The following is a 17,473-nucleotide window of genomic DNA, read 5'->3' on the forward strand; positions in this document are numbered from 1 at the left end:
AGGCATGGGACTTAGCTTAGCTAGTCTCTATGCTGTGGCGGGTAGTGCGGATAGAACAGGCTTCGGTGAGTCCCCTCGCAATCACAGATAAAGTATAGCTCATCTGATCTCCCAGCGCTGCCGATCATGTGCTTACAGTGCTTGGGGGACCGGATCCACTGGGGCCACTCCCAGACCAACAGCCAGCAATGAGGAGGGGGCCGTAGGTCTGGGGGTGGTCAAATTGGGGCTGGCCGGGTTCTCGCTGTCTTCAGACCATGGGTACTTGGGACTTGGGACTCACCCATAATTTGGTAGGGGTCAATTGAAACCCCTCTACAGAACGTGATTCAGCAGGAAACCCCCCCCATTTATTGAGGGCATTAATGAATAATTAATAAAGTGTGGCCCATGTTTATTCCATAATATTTGTCTTGTGTCTTTATTCCGGGGTAGGGGGGTAATTGCTTTGTAACTATTTTTGGATAGTATCTACAGCAGATATCTTGGTTTTGGTGTGCATATGAATCCCTCAATTTCAGCCAAATTTCAGCCACAGGTTTAATTGTTGCTTATCGATATTATCACCAAGGAGGTAACTAGCATACTATGTAACTGTTTCTCAAGTTAGATAGCCCTGTGCTATGGGACTTTTTAAAATACAAGCTGTAATATCATTAGTTCTTTATCATTTTCTGCTATCATCTGACTAAGTTGTTTCATAGTACTGGAATAGTTTCAGAGTTTGATAATACATGCCTTTGGATGATGGGATTAGTATTTTGACAGGAGGACTCAGGGTTTTCCATTTAAATAATCAAGATCACTGTACTTTCAGTCCACAATTCCAGAAAAATATATTCATTTAGAGGTTGCCCAGATATTATAGGAGTAATTTTCCCTTTTGTATTGAGTTCTCATCTGACTACCACCTCCACTCTATTAAAGTACTTGTTCCTGAATAGCAGTTAAATTCCTTGTAGTTTATATTGAAATGTTCATGGATGCCTTGATATTGGTAGATTTTCTGCTCCTCTAAGCATTGAATAAAACTGTTCATTAGTGCACTCATAGTTACTGCCCTCTGAGAAGTTGCCTCTTTTTGTAGGGATAATAGCAAGTTTATTAATACTAAAGTTCATTTTGATATCTATACTGTAAAACTCCGTGATGTTTAAGAGACTAGTCAATTTACCAGGAAAGCTTGCAAACAACTTAATATTGTCCATATACATTAAGTGTGAAACATTGAGGCCATTGTTATTGGTTTCAGGTTTTTTGAGCTGTTTGACCATGTTCTGGAGGTTTTTCTTCCTAACATTTCACCAGTCTCTGTGGCCGGCATCTTCAGAGGACAGGAGTTAGAACTCTGTCTGTGTTCTGAGTTGAACAGAGCACAGACAGAATTCTAGCTCCTGTCCTCTCAAGATGCCAGATACAGAGACTGGTTAAAAAAAAAAAAGTTAGGAAGAAAAACCTCCAGAACACAGCCAAACAGCCTGAAAAACCTATGACCACCTTCGGATCTCAGCCGTGAAAGCCTTCGAAAAGGCACTGTTATTGTTATAGTTGTTATAGGTTTTAAGTTGTTTTAAACTGTTTAAAGCTATTTAAACAATATTATTTTATATTTAAGTGCTTTAATGTAATAACTTGCTGTGTTTTCAGCTGGTTTGTTTTTTTAATAATGTGTGAGTCATCTTGATCCATTCACTGGGAGAAAAGCAGTATAAAAATGAAATGAAATGAAATGAAACAAACAAACAAACAAACAAACATACTCTTTAAAGTCAGGCAAAAAGAAAAGAAAAATTAAAAAAGAAGACAAAAACATTGTGGCACCATAGCTGCCCAGAGTGGCCTGGTTGGTAAATGGTGCAGGGTATCAATCAATCAATCAATCAATCAATCAATCAATCAATCAATCAATCAATCAATCAATCAATCAATCAATCAATCAATCAATCAATCAATCAATACTAACTGCTATATTTTAATATGAGATTTTGTGGACAAGTACACTTCCTCAGACCTTTAAGGTGTCAGAACATTTTTGTCTTCTTTAATTTTTATTTTTATTTTGTTTTTGCCTGATATGCTAGCACAGACTAACACGGCGACCTCTTCTAAAACTGCTACTCTTTAAAGTCCATATCAGTAGATATTTCTCTTTCATTATAGAGGTTTCGAATTCCAGTCTGCTCACTTGAACGGAACTGCTGTTCCAATTTTTACTACACCTCGCCTTTGGAACATCCTCCCCTCTGAGATCCACCTGGCGCCCTCGCTGGGAGTTTTTAAGAGTAAACTGAAGACCTGGCTCTTTAGGCAGGCCTTCCGTCCTGCCACTACTTAATTTTTCCTTTGGTTTGTTTTAGTCTTGTTATTGATGACTTAAATTTGATTGCCTTTTGTGGACTGTAAACTGCCCAGAGTAGATTCGTCTAGATGGGTGATATGAAAACCAAATAAATAAATAAATAAATAAATAAATAAATAAATAAATAAATAAATAAATAAATAAATAAATAAATACACAGTTGCAGTCTAACACTAGTGAGAGAGGATTGCTGGGAGTGGGGATAATTTCTACAGTTATATTCTCAGTGCAAATCCAAAAGCAAAATACAGCAAAGCATTTATTATATTAAGTTGTGATCACACTGTCCAGCAGCCAGTAAAGTCATTGTGTCATTTCACAGAACTTGATGTTTTTTGTAAAAATGGGTAATAAAGCTCTGATTATTTTTACTTTCAAAGCTAGATGTCAACAGGAAGAACGACCTCGTCCCACCTCTGCCCCCAGATATGGGGTTAGCAACATGTAAACCATGCCCACTTAATGGTGGTTTATACCAAGGCTTGTGAGGTTTGGAGTTGAACCTCGACTTCCTTCCGTCACTCTTGGTTTCTTCAAGAGTTACTCTCCTTCAGAAGGCCTACACAAATTAAACAGCGCTAGGCAACAAATTGGATGTATTAATAGCTACTGCCTTCTTTTGAGCCAGCAGCGGCCACTGCAAAGACAATGGGAATTACACAACTGGTGGATTTAAGACTCTCTTTCAAAAATTGAATATGGCTGACAACAGTGATGTTGAATGACTTGTGGTACTGTACAAAAGATATCATAGACTGTTGAGATTCGATATTTTTAGAATTAAGCATCTGAAGCATAGATCTTGCTTCTGGTGGTGTCAGGCTTGGCGGGTCCACTTGGTGGTCGGCTGTGCTCCATCAGCCTGTACAATCTGCAGGCAGGATAGGCTCAGCACTGAGAACAGGGTGAGTTGTGAGGAAGGATGACGGACTCTGCAAAACTGAGAGAAAAGAGGCCTTATATGAGAATATGAAATGGAGTGAGGTCTGTCCATTCTTACATTACTTCACTGAGGCGTAGCATTAAAGACAGCCGATCAGAATAAAACTGGTGTATGATGGGAGCATAAAGAAATAATTTGTCCTTGCCAGTTTAGGTTGTCTAACCTGACGAGATGCCTTGATAATAAATTTTTAAATCTTGAAAAGCTAGGTAAGAGCTAGCTTTTTCCTCATCAAGGACTTCACACTTTGTGTAAACCATCTCTGTGTATCTTGTCCTTTTGAAAAACAAAGCAACAGTTGAAGAAGTGAGTGACTATCTTAAAAGATACCGCAGATATTTTTAATCCTCAAGAGTCTTTCCAACCAAACAGGCACCATAGTCATTTTGCAAGGTTCTCATTAAGATGTTATTTGTGTTAAAGGACTAATTTGTGCAATTTTGCTTTATTTGTGCAACCCACCCTTTTCTTCTTGCTCCCTTCTGTGTCAAACTGCAACAAAATACTTCCCTGTGTCCCTGGCAGAGAAGAATGATTTTGTGGTTCCTTATCCTCCCCTGTGAGACTGAGACAAGCAAGGATTTAGATCCCTGTGTAGACTGAACTAGTATTTTGTCTGGGAGCTTCCTGTTTCTACAACCATACGGGTTGGTGCTGTAGATATCCAGCATCTTCCATGTGTGTTAGGAACCCCACTTTGGCTTATTACAGGACAAATCCTGATCCTTCTCATTATACTGTTTATCAGCAGATCTGCTGCTTTGTAAGAAGGCGCTGCGCACAGTTCTGGTAGCTGTTTAAGTTATATTTGGGTAAAATGGCTCCTTTCAGATAATATCCAGGAACTTAAGACAATTCCTCTGAAGTGCAGGGTTGCCTCCATCCTGTCATAGCATGCCTGTGTGCCCTATTTCCTCGTTCTTCTGGGATATCTGGCATCATTTGTAACCAGAGGCCCATTACTATTTAAGGTTTGAAGGGGACAGTGGTGCGACTTTCCCACTTGATCCATTCTTATTAGACCACACAGCTGACAGTGAAGGGGAAGTGGATGACACAAATCATGTTGTGTTCTGGAGAACAACCTAAGTTATCATTTCAGTCTCTCATTTAGGCAGATTTGAAGCCCTTGTTCATTTTCTTCAGTGTTCTGCATGAGACATCTTTTTTGCTCTAACCTCTTTTGCACATGAGAAACACTTCTCTAAATGTCAAAGAACATTTCAAGTATTAAACATCCACAGCTAATGCTTTACCTCGAGAAGACCTTCCTTCCCCATTCCTCATGCCTAACTAGTCTGTTCCTATGCACATTTCCTTCCAAGAGTGTTCTGTTGAGCTCACCAAGAAGCTTGAAACCTGAGACAGGATTGAAACCAATGTCATGGATCACCACACATCTTTGAAACGTTATTCTCTCTCTCTTTTTTTGTAAAAGATCACTCCCAGAATTCTCTGGTCAGTGTGACCATGGTAGCATTTCCAAGCTTGGCTTTACAACCCAATATGAAACTGGAAAGAGAAGAGAATGCCAGGGACCTTCTGAGAAAGGGAATGAAAATGGAACTGACAGTTGCTACATCCCAGCAGGCAGCCAATTTGAGATGCCATGAAAGGGCAGGAAATGGTTAGATAATCATTGTACTATTAATCTTCAACATTTTAGTTTCCAGTGAGAGGGGAGATATTTGTGGGATTTTCTGCCTCACCTGCTAAAATAATCTGAGTAGCCTCGAGCACTGTGCAGATTGGCTGAAATCCTCTTGCATGGTATAGCATAAAGTCACACCTGCATGTGTTCACAGGGACTTATGCCCAAGCAGTCTGCATTGCATGTGTGATTGTGCAATTGATTGTGCAGCTGCAGCTGCAGAACTGCCTGCTTGAGATGAATTTTGCAGTGGCCTGAGCAGCTTGAAGGTGATGCAGGTGCAGCTAGATGACATGATTTTGGCTGCTGACCTGTCAGAAGTGGCAGAACTTATTACTTTACCTCAGGCAGCAAAATGTTTTGAGCCAACCCTGAACAAAATTGTGAATAATTCAAAAAGACAACAGGGATCTTGAAAATATTAAATCTTTGTATGGTCCTTCATGTACTGGGCACTCCCACAATCGGAGCATGATGAGGACTATCAAGAAACTCTTTGAAAACCTGTCACTGTATCTACAGAATGATGGATTGGCCATATTTCCTAGATTTTAATTGCCCTGCCTCTTCATTATACCATGTGACAGTTTAATCCCACCTCCTCACAAAATATGGACAGCAGTGAATAGGTTTATTTTTCAGTAGTTTATGTCCTGCCATATTTTATCACAGTGTAAATGGCTGAGGAAAACCAAAGCAAAGTTGGACAACAGCAGCAATAGCTCAAAAAAGTTTGAAGAATCTTAATTCTAAAAAAGTTTATGGCTCTTATTTATCAAACCAGGGAACGTTTTGAATATATGGTTCAGAAATGAAATGGTTTAAGAAGGATGTTATAAAGAAATATTATCTGGGTACGTGCTCACATTTGACCTGCACATTCATATGGCTGGACTTCATATGTTGGCCGGAGTCCCACACCAAAGAAGTCCATCTATAGTTTTGTCTTGTTTTTTAAAAAAAGGAAATGCTATTATTTAAATGAGTAATCTTTAGAATTATTATAACTGTATTGAGTAAAGTCCTAAAGTTACCGTTAGGTTGTGCACTATAATGAGGGCAGAGATGTTTGATCTATGTAGAGTCAGATGACAAAGACCAAACATCTTGATCTTCACAAACATTTCATTTTTTAAAGACCTTTGCTTTGTCAATGTATCTGAGAAACAGGTATGATAAAGAAATAAATAGTTGTGTTCCTTTCCCTATGAATTCCCCAATGTGTGTCTGTAGGGAAGGCGAATGGCTTCTTGGACTTCATGGAGTGCTCACCCAAACGCTGTGGTGTGGTGTTTCTTGGGGCGGTGAGTGATAGGTGGCAACCACAGGGTATATCTGTGAGAAAATAAGCTGAAAGATGGCAGAACTGAGTAAGGAAGGAGACAAGCCAGAGGTAGCAGACTGATGGAAACTGTAAATACTGTTTCAGTCTATATCGTAGCCCTTGACCGTAACAAGGACATGAAGGGCACAACACCCAAAGCAGAACCTGGGTTGGTAGAACTATCACATTCATTGGAGCTAGAAATGAGCTGAGCTGGGCTGAACCAATGGGCCAAAGTGATAAATAATAAATAAAGAATCTTACAACTGCAGAGCTGGAAGAGGCCCTATAGATCATTAAGTTCAGCCTCTTAGAAATTGAACTTCTAAGCTCTGGCTCTGCAGCCTAGTACCTAAACCACTGAGCTATCCAGCATGTTAGGACCCTGTAGCAGTTGGGCAAGAATCAGCATGGCCATTAATTGGGTCTGGGTTCCACTAGGTATCAGATCTGTCATGTGGCAAAATTGCCGGAAATAATTTTTTACAGTTCCTCTGTTGTTCGAACATCAAAGTATAGTAGTAATTACTGCTAACACAAAGACTGATATAAAATCTCATGTACAGAATCCACTCCAGTCCGCCCCCTTTGTTTTTGGAATCTATTTTCCCCATTCTTTGAGAGGTTTCTATTTTTACAGCCTTCAGATATGGGCACTTGAGGAAAGGGGAGATAAAACTCCATCAGAATTATTGGTTCAGTGCTAACAAGACTTCTTCACAAAGCAGATGGAGTTAACCCTAACTGAACAACTGTCCTGGTCATACATCTATAAGCTCTAGATCTTTGGTGCAGCAATAACTGTTGGAAGAACCTATGCAAACTGGAAATTTGCCTCAGAGCTGTCCAAGGTCCATCCTCTTTGTCCACTTCCATTCAAACTCTTGGTCTGTTTGCCTGATTCAGACTGTGAGTTCTACATAGAGCTGTTTTACTTGTGTGTGTGTGTGTGTGTGTGTGTGTGTGTGTGTGTGTGTGCGCGTGCGCGCGCGCGTGTGTGTGCATGTGTGTGTGTGTATGTGTGTGTGTGTCTTAATGTCAGCTTCTCTACATTACATTCAATATACCAAGAATTAAAAATCTGACAGGATATAGAAATAAAGGTAGATTGCACTAGTAGTGGTGCAGCTTGTAGATTGTTATTGGGCTGAACCACTGCAGATTGCAGGTGGGGCTGTTCATATGCTTCTTCATTAAAAAGGAAGAAAGTCTCTGCTCATACAGAATTAGCAAATTACAGTGGGGTCTTGACTTAAGAACAGCTCGAGTTAAGAATATTTTGACTTAAGAACTGCTCTCATAGGAAAATATTGACTTGACTTAAGTACTTAGATTTGAGTTAAGAACTGAAAAAAACCCACGTGGGAGGAAGGGAAAGTGCAAAATGTGAACTTTCAGTTAACTGTTGGCCAGTGAAAAGGGTGCCTGTCTGCTTCCTCACTCCTCCCAGCGTTTAGAGAGTGGATTGGGAGACAGTCTTCGGATGGCCTGGTACTGTACTGCCTGGACTGTATTTTCCCTGCCTTCCCTGAACCTTTCTTGACCTAAGAAAAAAAAGAAACAAAATATCCCCCTCCAGTGGTCGAAGGCGGAATAGCAGCTTCCCATTAGTTTCTATGGACGGAAAAGAGCAGATACGGATCAAATGGTTCTCAATGCATTGCTATGGGAAATGCAGATTTGACCTGAGAACTTTTTGACTTGAGAACCGCCTTCCAATATGGATTAAGTTCTCAAGTCAAGACCCCACTGTAGAGAGAAAGCTAGAATAGATTTTTTTCCCCATTGTCTAGTTCTCTCTGCCCTTCATTACCATCAGGACAGACTGGTTATTTTCACTATTCCACAGAAAAGGGCATTTTCAGTTGTGGCACCTACTTTTAAAATTTCCTCCTTACTTTCCCATTTGATTCATACTCATCATTGCTGTGCGACCTATCATGATTCAATGTTTTATTTCTTGGCTGTAATCACCATTTCGATTGACCAGTGAACCTAAGAAGATGAATTCTTCATACATGCAACCTCCTGTCCACCAATTACTATTTTGATTTTTTGATTCTTTGGCGTTGTCATGAGTTTGGTCTTTTAGATATTCAAAAAGAGGCCAAACTTCTCACTTCCTTGAGGTTCATCATCAGGTACTTTAGACCTTCCTGGGTTTCTGAGATGAGGGATGTATCATCCACATACCAAAGGTTATTGATGTTTCTTCCACCAGTTTTTATCCCAATTTTTGATTCTTCTAATTCCAGCTTTCTGATTATCACTTCAATGTACAAGTTGAATAAGAAAGGTGACTAGACACAACCTTGCGGCACACCTTTCTTGATCTTAAACCAATTAGTGTCTCCATATTGAGTTTGTATAATGACTTCTTGATTTTCATGCAGTGATTTCACCAACTTCACCAAATGTAGTAGCACCCTAAGATCTTCTATGGCTCTCCATAGTTTGTCATGGTCAACACAATCAAAAGCTTTCCAATAACTGATGAAGCACATGTAATTTTTTTTGATGTTCATAACATTTTTTCCATCATCCATCAAACATAAATTAATTACTAACATCGTATTTAAAATGTTACACAAAACATTACTAAAACATATTCAATAAATATTACTGTATTGATTTTTTAAATGTATCAAATTGTTCAAATTTTTAAGAATACTAGTTCAGCATAAATATTGATAACATTCTGCACTAAACAGTCCTTCTTTCATTTATGATTTTTATTCCATAATAATTCCATAATTCCAGAGCCATGATACCATGCATTTAAAAAATCAAGTAGAAAGCAAAAACTTGGCAATTATAAAACACCAACACTGGTTGCTACAAGCTGTTATGCTAAGCAGTGGAGAAATATTAAATATTTTTATTTTTATCCTCTTAAGAAATGCCTACTTAAAAGGTTAATTGTCCAGTTCCTCCCCAGCCCTGATATGAACCCCTACCAATTAAAATGCACTGTATGAGGCAGACAAATATCACAGGAGTTCCTCTAGTGTTTGTTGTGTTGAACACAAAGATGGACACTCCCAGATGCTCAGAGGCACATTTTCACTGCCTCGCTATAGAAATGTCTCTCTCCTTTATATATGACAATGTATACATGTACTATGTAACTAGCAAATATATCACATATGTAGCAACTGGCACTCCATTGCTTTATACAACATCAGCCAACTCAGAGATGGACTTACCTTAACACAGTGGGCCAACATCAAGGACCTATTGTTGGCCATGACTATCAGATATGTATTCAGTAGGTATTTACGACCATGCATCTCCCCTTTGCGTCTTCTGTTTTTTATTCCAACAAACATTGGTGGAACTCAGTGAAGTGGGTCTCCAAGGGGAGTCACAGAGTGATTCTAAACAAACCTACAGAATATTAAGCAGAAGTTAAGATGGGCCATTTTCACCTTCAAGAGAAAATCAGTGAGTTTTCTGCTTGCTCTGGATGTTTTTTGGCTTGAATGCTAGGCTGAGTGTCCTTTTACAAACAGCAAGTTCAGTAAAGCAGAAGTGGGCTCTGCAAAAGCCACAGCTCAACCCAAGTTAGAGAAAACATCTGTCTCTGATGTGTGCCATTGTGATGTTTTATGTCAATTCGCATCAGTCAAGCTTACAGTTTAACTCTTTTTCACATGCATGAAAAGGTTTGTCATTTCCCTACATTTTAGGCAAAGGTAGGCAAGGTAATATAATTCTGCGGGTTGGCAGGCACTGAAGCAAACCTCGGCTTTTAGCTTCACATTCCCAGTTGCCTGAATTTTCGGGGAGTGGTATCAGATGACTAAAGAAAATGAATGCTAATGAAACAGAAAGTGGTGGAAAGCAGCTATAATGGCGGAAAGTTGCTCAGCTAATAGAACTGATGCTGAAAAAGGGAAATGATGCAGTTTTCCAACAGCTTTCAAAAAACACAAGTCTTTAAATATTTATGCCAACAGCAGAAGATGGAAAGTCAGTGTGGAAGTCTTAAGGAAGTTCTGTTTTACTAATATCCCTGAGCCTGTTCCTATTGACACCCTGTGCTAGCTCAGATGTGCACAGAGGATACTTGGTAAAGGGTGGCAGCAGAACACCTGAGCTGACACCACAGTAGAAATGGATACCATTATGATCAGGGTGGATTTGATTGAAATTACAATTTAAATTAAAAAATTGGAGTTTTTTACAATTCAAATAAAATAATATTTTTTTTATTTAAAGCGCCTTGTGGCGCTGTGGTTAAATTGCTGTACTGTAGCCAAAACTGTGCTCATGACCCGTGGTTCAATCCCAGGTAGCCGGCTCAGGGTTGACTCAGCCTTCCATCCTTCCGAGGTCAGTAAAATGAGTACCCAGCTTGCTGGGGGGGGGGGCAACGTGTAGCCTGCATAATTAATTTGTAAACCGCCCAGAGAGTGCTCGAAGCGCTATGGGGTGGTATATAAGCAGCACGCTTCGCTTTTTGCTTTAAATGAATCTGACTTTTGAAAAATCATTTGTCTTTATCCACCCTAATGGTGATGTGACATGATAGCCAAACATATTTGTGATGGTTGCTTCAAACATGTAAATCATTATTTGATATTTACAAAAGCCAGAGGACCCCTCACAGAACCCTTGTTCCAGTTCTAGAGCTTTTGCTTAGAAGCAAAATATCCAACAAGACAAGCTATTCAGTGAGATGAGGAGGTAAGTTGCCCCCTTACCTTTTGTTTCAAACTGCTTCTGATTGCTGCTCAGAAATGCCTTTTTATCTGCAGTATGAACAAGAAAGGGACGTGGTGGCACTGTGGGCTAAACCGCAGAAGCCTGTGCTGCAGGGTCAGAAGCCCAAGCAGTCGTAAGATCGAATCCACATGACGGAGTGAGCTCCCGTTGCTTTGTCCCAGCTCCCGCCAACCTAGCGGTTCGAAAGCATGCAAATGCAAATAGATAAATAGGGACCACCTCGGTGGGAAGGTAACAGCGTTCCGTGTCTAAGTCGCACTGGCCATGTGACCACGGAAGATTGTCTTCGGACAAAACGCTGGCTCTATGTCTTGGAAACGGGGATGAGCACCGCCCCCTAGAGTCGAACACGACTGGACAAAAATTGTCAAGGGGAACCTTTACCTTTACCTTTATGAACAAGAAACCATAACAAACACTCCTAAAATACACTTCTTTTTTGCTACTTAATCTTCAGTATTTCCAAGAATCAGTTCTCCTGCCACACTTTGAATCTTGAGTCCTGTCACTGAAACTCATTCTTCTATCAAAAGTTGAAATATATCCCAGTTTGACACCTGATTAGAAGCTAATTGGTTCAATGCTTAGGATGGAACTCTGTGAATGCTTTGTCACTATAAGGTTGCTTGTGATATCCTGTACCAGGCAAATGCATAATGTGTGGAGAGGGAATTGGAATGTTGCCCACTCAAGAGGGCATGTCATCTTGGCCTGCCTTTGACCCAACAGAGTATTGTAAATATGTTGATGCTCTTCACATACAGTCCTGTGACCTTAGATAATTCTGTCAAAGCTCTACTGGACACATGGGGGCCAAGGATGATAGTGTCTCCATTATGACCTAGGTCTAGGTTACCTTACAGGTCATATTTTCTCTTTCCAGCCTGCCTATATCCTAGGATCTCATAGAGACATCCTACTCTGTAGTGGAAGTAAAACTGATGGCAACACAGGAAATGTGTCCTTCTCAATGGACACATTTAAAATGTAGATACTGTATTCATTCTGATGTTGTTGTTGTTTAGGCTAGCATCTGCTTTGATAGTACTGCATAATGGTCTTGGACATCTTTAATATTCGTGTCAAAACAGCCTTTCAAAAACAGTTTGGTTTTTGATGACCAGAGCACCAACTGTGGGCCTGTCTCAAATTATATCTGGTGGATCATGTGTGTCAAGATATACTTTAGAACTGATTGTTTGAACTAAATTAGACTGAGATTATCTTGGGATGCAAGGATCCAGCACTGATGCAGTTGACATTAACAAATAATGACTTGACCGGGTTTAACTTTCAGATGACATAATTTTTCACACATATATAAAATGCTGCTGCTGCTACTCATAATCATAATAATCAAAGGCTCAATATAAGAAACAACAATTTTAAAATAAATTAAAAAGCTGGAAAAATAAACCACTACATGGACAACACTTGAGAAATATTGATGGAAAGCATGATAATAATTCAATATGGGCATGGCTGAAACTGGGGGCCATTAAGAAAGAAACCAAAGGCTTGATTTTTGTTGCACAAGAACAAGCACTCCAAACCAACGTGATGAAAGCTAAGATCCAAGGAATTAGTGCTAAGAGCAAATGTCAACTCTGTCAAGAAAAAGATGAAACCCTGTTACACCTCCTCTGTGAATGTCCAAAGATTGCACAAACAGATTACAAAATTAGACATGACAGTGTGGCAAAATTAGTGCACTGGTCATTAGGCAAAAATACAACTTGCTAGCTTCCAAAAACCCATGGTAACATCAGGCAGAAAAGGTGTCAGAAAATGAGGAAATCAAGATCTTGTGGGATTTCCAGATCCGAACTGATAAACACCTTGAACATAATACACCCAACATAGTATTAATAGAACGAAGAAATGTCGGGTTCATTTACATTGCAATTCCAGGGGATGCCAGAGCTGAAAATAAAGAACTAGAAAAAACTAACAAGTACAGAGACCTGGCAATTGAAATATCTCACCTCTGGAAGAAACACACTTCAGTGGTCCCCGTAGCCACTAGGATTTGGGGAACAATATCAAGAAATTTCACACAGTATTATAAGCAGTTGCAGATCTCAGAAATCACACCATCAGAGCTCCAAAAATGCCAGTATTAGGAACAGCATACATACTGAGCTAATATTTAACAGATACTTAGTGTTTTGGTTAAAACTCGTATGTGTTATATAATATGAGTCCATTTTAAAAATAATTTTGACTGTGCCTGGTATTTTTGAATAATAATGTGCTATCAAATTGCTTCTGACTTACGGCAACACTTCCCAGGGCTTTCTAGACATAGAATACTTAAGTGGTTTACCATTCCCTTCTTCTGGGAGTACTCTGGCACTGCGTAAGTTGCCCAAGGCTACACAAGCTGGCTTTTCTCCTGGGATACACTGTGGGGAATCAAAGTCCCAATCTCTAGCTCCACACCTAGGCATGCAACTCCCTGAACTATCCATATAAATACCTAAATCAAATTGAGGCCAACTTACTAGTCAGAGTGAGGGAGAAGTTAGAAACGTTGCTATTCATTGTACTTGAAACACCCACTATATTGTAGGTGTCTTACAACTCTTGCCCATGGAGGATCAGTGGCTATTCCTGCTGCTGTAATTATATGCAGTTTTTATGCTTACAATATGTACTTCGAAGGAAAGGAGTGACTGGCACTTTTCAATGTGTGTGCATAGAAATAATAGAAATCATAGAAAAGTGAACTTGGAAGGGGCCTAGAAAGGCCATCAAGTCCAACCCCCTGCTCAATGCAGGAATACAATCAAAGCATATCTGCCAGGTGATTATACATTTTTTCCTTGAATTCCTCCAGTGTTGGAGCATTCACCAACTCCTGAGGTAACTGGTTCCACTGTTGTACTGCTCTAACAATTAGGAAGTTTTTCCTGATACTCAATCAAAATCTGGCTTCCTTTAACTTGAGCTATTTGTTGCGTGTCCTGCATTCTGGGATGAGTGAGAACAGATCTTGTATCTCCACTGTATGACAGCCTTTCACATATTTGAAAAGTGCTATCATATAACCCCTCAAGCCTTCTTTTTTCAAAGCTAAACATGCCCAGTTCTTTCAGCCTTTCCTCACAAGGCTTAGTTTCCAGCCCCCTGATCATCCTTGCTGCCCTCCTCTGAACTTGTTCCAATTTGTTAGCATCCTTCTTGAAGTGTGGTGTCCAGAACTGGACACAATACTCAAGGGGAGGCCTAACCAATGCTGAATAGAGGGGGACTAGCACCTCACGGGATTTGGAAACTATACTTCTATTAATGCAGCCTAAAATAGCACTTGCCTTTTTTGTAGCCACATCACATTGCTTAGCTTGTGATCTATGACAATTCCAAGATCCTTCTCATTTGTTGTTTTGCTGAGCCAGGTATTTCCCATCTTGTAACTGTTCAATTGATTTCTTTTTGCAAGGTGCAGTACTTTGCATTTATCCCTGTTGAATTTCATTCTGTTGCTTCCGGCCCAGTGATCCATCCTGTCAAGGTCATTTTGAATTTTGTTTCTATCTTCTAGGGTATTAGCTATTCCACCCAATTTTGTATCATCTGCAAATTTGATAAGCATTCCCTGCACTCCCTCTTCCAAGTCATTAATAAAGATATTGAAGAGCACTGGGTCCAGGACTGAGCCTTGTGACCTCCTCCCAGTTAGAGAAGAACCTAGGACTGAGCCTTGGGGTACCCCACTTGTGACCTCCTCCCAGTTAGAGAACAACCCATTAACCATCACCCTCTGAATACGATTCTGTAGCCACCTGACACTTGATCTATCCAGCCCACACCTAGTTAGCTTGCTAATCAGGATATCATGGGGCGCTTTATCAAAAGCTCTGCTGAAGTCAAGATATACTAGGTCTACAGCATTCCCTCTCTCTATCAGGCAGGTGACCTGATCAAAAAACAAGATCAAATTAGCTTGGCAGGATTTGTTTTTGACAAATCCTGCTTTTGTATTGCTTTTAGTGTCTCTAGCTAACCTCAGCTCATTCTCAGCTTTTGCCCTCCTAACGCCATCCCTGCATTTCCTTGCTACTTGTCTGTACTCCTCCTTGGTGGCCTGGCCTTCTTTCCACTTCCTGTACATGTCTTTTCTGGTTTTTAAGTCCTCCCTGAGCTTGATCCACTTATTAGAGGTAGAAAGTCACTGAATGGGCAATATATGTAGGCTTTCTACACTGCTACTAGAGACTGTTATTTTTGTAGACTGAGCAAAGGCAGTAACTGCCATTAAAAAGGGATCCAAATTCATGAATATGAAGTGCTGATATATCTCAACTGATTCTGAAAGATCTGCTAAAACATCTGACTGGCAGACTCCCCAAATTTATTACAAAATACATAAGAAGTGTGTGGTAATGATAGTGGTGTGGGTGCTCATGTGTATATATGTATCAGGGGAGGGGAATGGGCAAGATTTAGAAAGAAGTGGTAGTGGGTGGGTTGCTTATTCCCCAACTCCTTTATTTCCTAATCTAGGCTCCTATCCCTCATTAGAATGTTGTCCAATTCTCTAAATATATATGAGAACCCTAGCTGAGGAGAAAGTCAATTTAAAGGAATGCAAAAATAAACAGCTCCCACCGCCAGCCCTCTTTTTCCTACCAAACTGGGGTTCCTCCTTCATTTTAGATTTCCAGTCACTTTCTAGAAACAAGCAGGTTGTGTGAAGGTTTCGTTTGGCCTTTAAGTTTACAACCTAAGTGAGGTTATCAGTTTTTCCAGCAAACTGTTACATCTGTAACACAGCATCAGTAGCACTACCACGGTTCCTTCAGGGGTGCAGGGCCCTGAGGCATATCAGAGAAGTCCAGTTCAATCTCTTCATAATAGACACGTGTTTACTGTGTTGGGCTCCACCTATAGACTTTTAATTCCAGTCCCATATAATTGCTCTACCATTGTTATTCCATCAACAGCTTGTTTTATTAGCCTACACATCTAATGAGTGGTATTAGATTTGTATTCTGTTTCTTGCCTTTATTGCCTCTATCTCTGGTCTCTATCACGGTCTCTTTCACCAGGTAACAGAAGAGGAAAGAACCAGCCTGGTTTTCAGTCTCATCTTCCATCTATAGAGCTGTTGGATTCCAGTGCAAAAAGGCACATTTTTCTTTTTAGCTCCCAATCTGCTAATAGCTTTTAATGTTAAATGCCCCTGACATTTCACAGACATTTTGTGAATAAGCAGCACCGATTTCAAGAAAGAGTGCTGTGCCACTGGTTCAATTTTGAAGTGACTCTCCTTTCTGGCTCATAACACATGGATTTTACATGCATGAGAAACTGGGACATTTTGCTAAAAGATTTCATTTCTAAGGTGCAAAGTCTTCATTTTCAGGTGTAGTATGTTTCAAAATGGGGTGGGCTTTGTAACACCCATGTATGCATTTATCATTTCAAATTAAATAAAGAATCTGGGAGGGAGGGTTTGAATGCTCCTATCTTTCTCGCCTTAAAACAAATTTTGTCCAGCATTTCCTCCACAGTGATAACTGCACAGATAGTAGAGATCTTGAGATGCGATTTTTGGTGATAATTGTCTTGTGTCAGCTGCCTGCCTTCCATGTTAGTGTCTGTCTTCACACTCAAAAACCAATTCACACAAGTGCTAGACTGTTCACTGGGAGCCAAAGGGCCATTTAACAAACAGAAGCCATAGATCGAGGTCTGTGGTTTTCATCCACGCCGCCAAAATTTATTATGTTTTTCTGTGTATTGGCACACAAAGAGTGTTAATGGAAAGGGGGGCGCCTTCTAGTTAGGTGTTGATTTAAAGCTTAATTTAGGCCTTGAAAAGGGTTGATGCATCTTTACAGCCATCTTGTAATTCTCTGAGAGGCCTGCCATGAAGTTAGCCAACTCCACATTTCAGCACAAACAAGGTCACTTTGAGATCAAAGAGACACTCAGGCAACTACCTATATTCACCAGGAAAAGGCCTATACCTTGATCCAGAAATTCAGCAAAAATGCATGCTGACAAGCTGAGTCTTCAAAAGAGAGAGGTGCTGAAAATATAGCATGCCCAATATGAATGGCTGCTAAGGATTTCTCATAAAACTTGACAGTTTTGTTCTCAAGCTGACCTGACTAAATATTTAACAGCAATTATACCAACCATGCAGAAGATAATAAAACAGAAAAATGTTTGCTACTTTATTCCATGCCACCAATTTAATTTCAGATTAAGAACAACTGAATATCAACTGACTGGGCTTTCTCTCCATTTGTAAGGTGTAAGACAGAAGCTATTGAATGAAAAGCGCAGTTTACTGACTAATCAGGCAGTCTCTAGTTCTGTTTGTTCTTCAATACATATATTAAAATCAGTGGTCTTGATCAGATATGAGCACAGGAGAAAAGATGCACCCCTCTTGCTGATTACTTTCTGGAGAGAGAAATGAGAAAAATAGAGATGTTCTTACTTCAAAAGGTAATC

The 17,473-nt window shown here is 39.9% G+C and overlaps 1 long non-coding RNA gene across 1 annotated transcript; it reads right to left on the minus strand.

Moving 5' to 3' along the window:
• Positions 1-489: 489 nt before the first annotated feature.
• On the minus strand, positions 490-4,655 carry LOC144586134 (uncharacterized). The gene is made up of 2 exons (XR_013540879.1): positions 4,559-4,655; positions 490-3,299 (listed from the first exon to the last, which is right to left on the minus strand). It is a non-coding gene; the product is annotated as an uncharacterized LOC144586134 (long non-coding RNA).
• Between the last annotated feature and the right edge of the window lie 12,818 nt (positions 4,656-17,473).

This window comes from Pogona vitticeps, chromosome 1 (genome assembly GCF_051106095.1).
Source record: "Pogona vitticeps strain Pit_001003342236 chromosome 1, PviZW2.1, whole genome shotgun sequence".
NCBI lineage: Eukaryota > Metazoa > Chordata > Lepidosauria > Squamata > Agamidae > Pogona > Pogona vitticeps.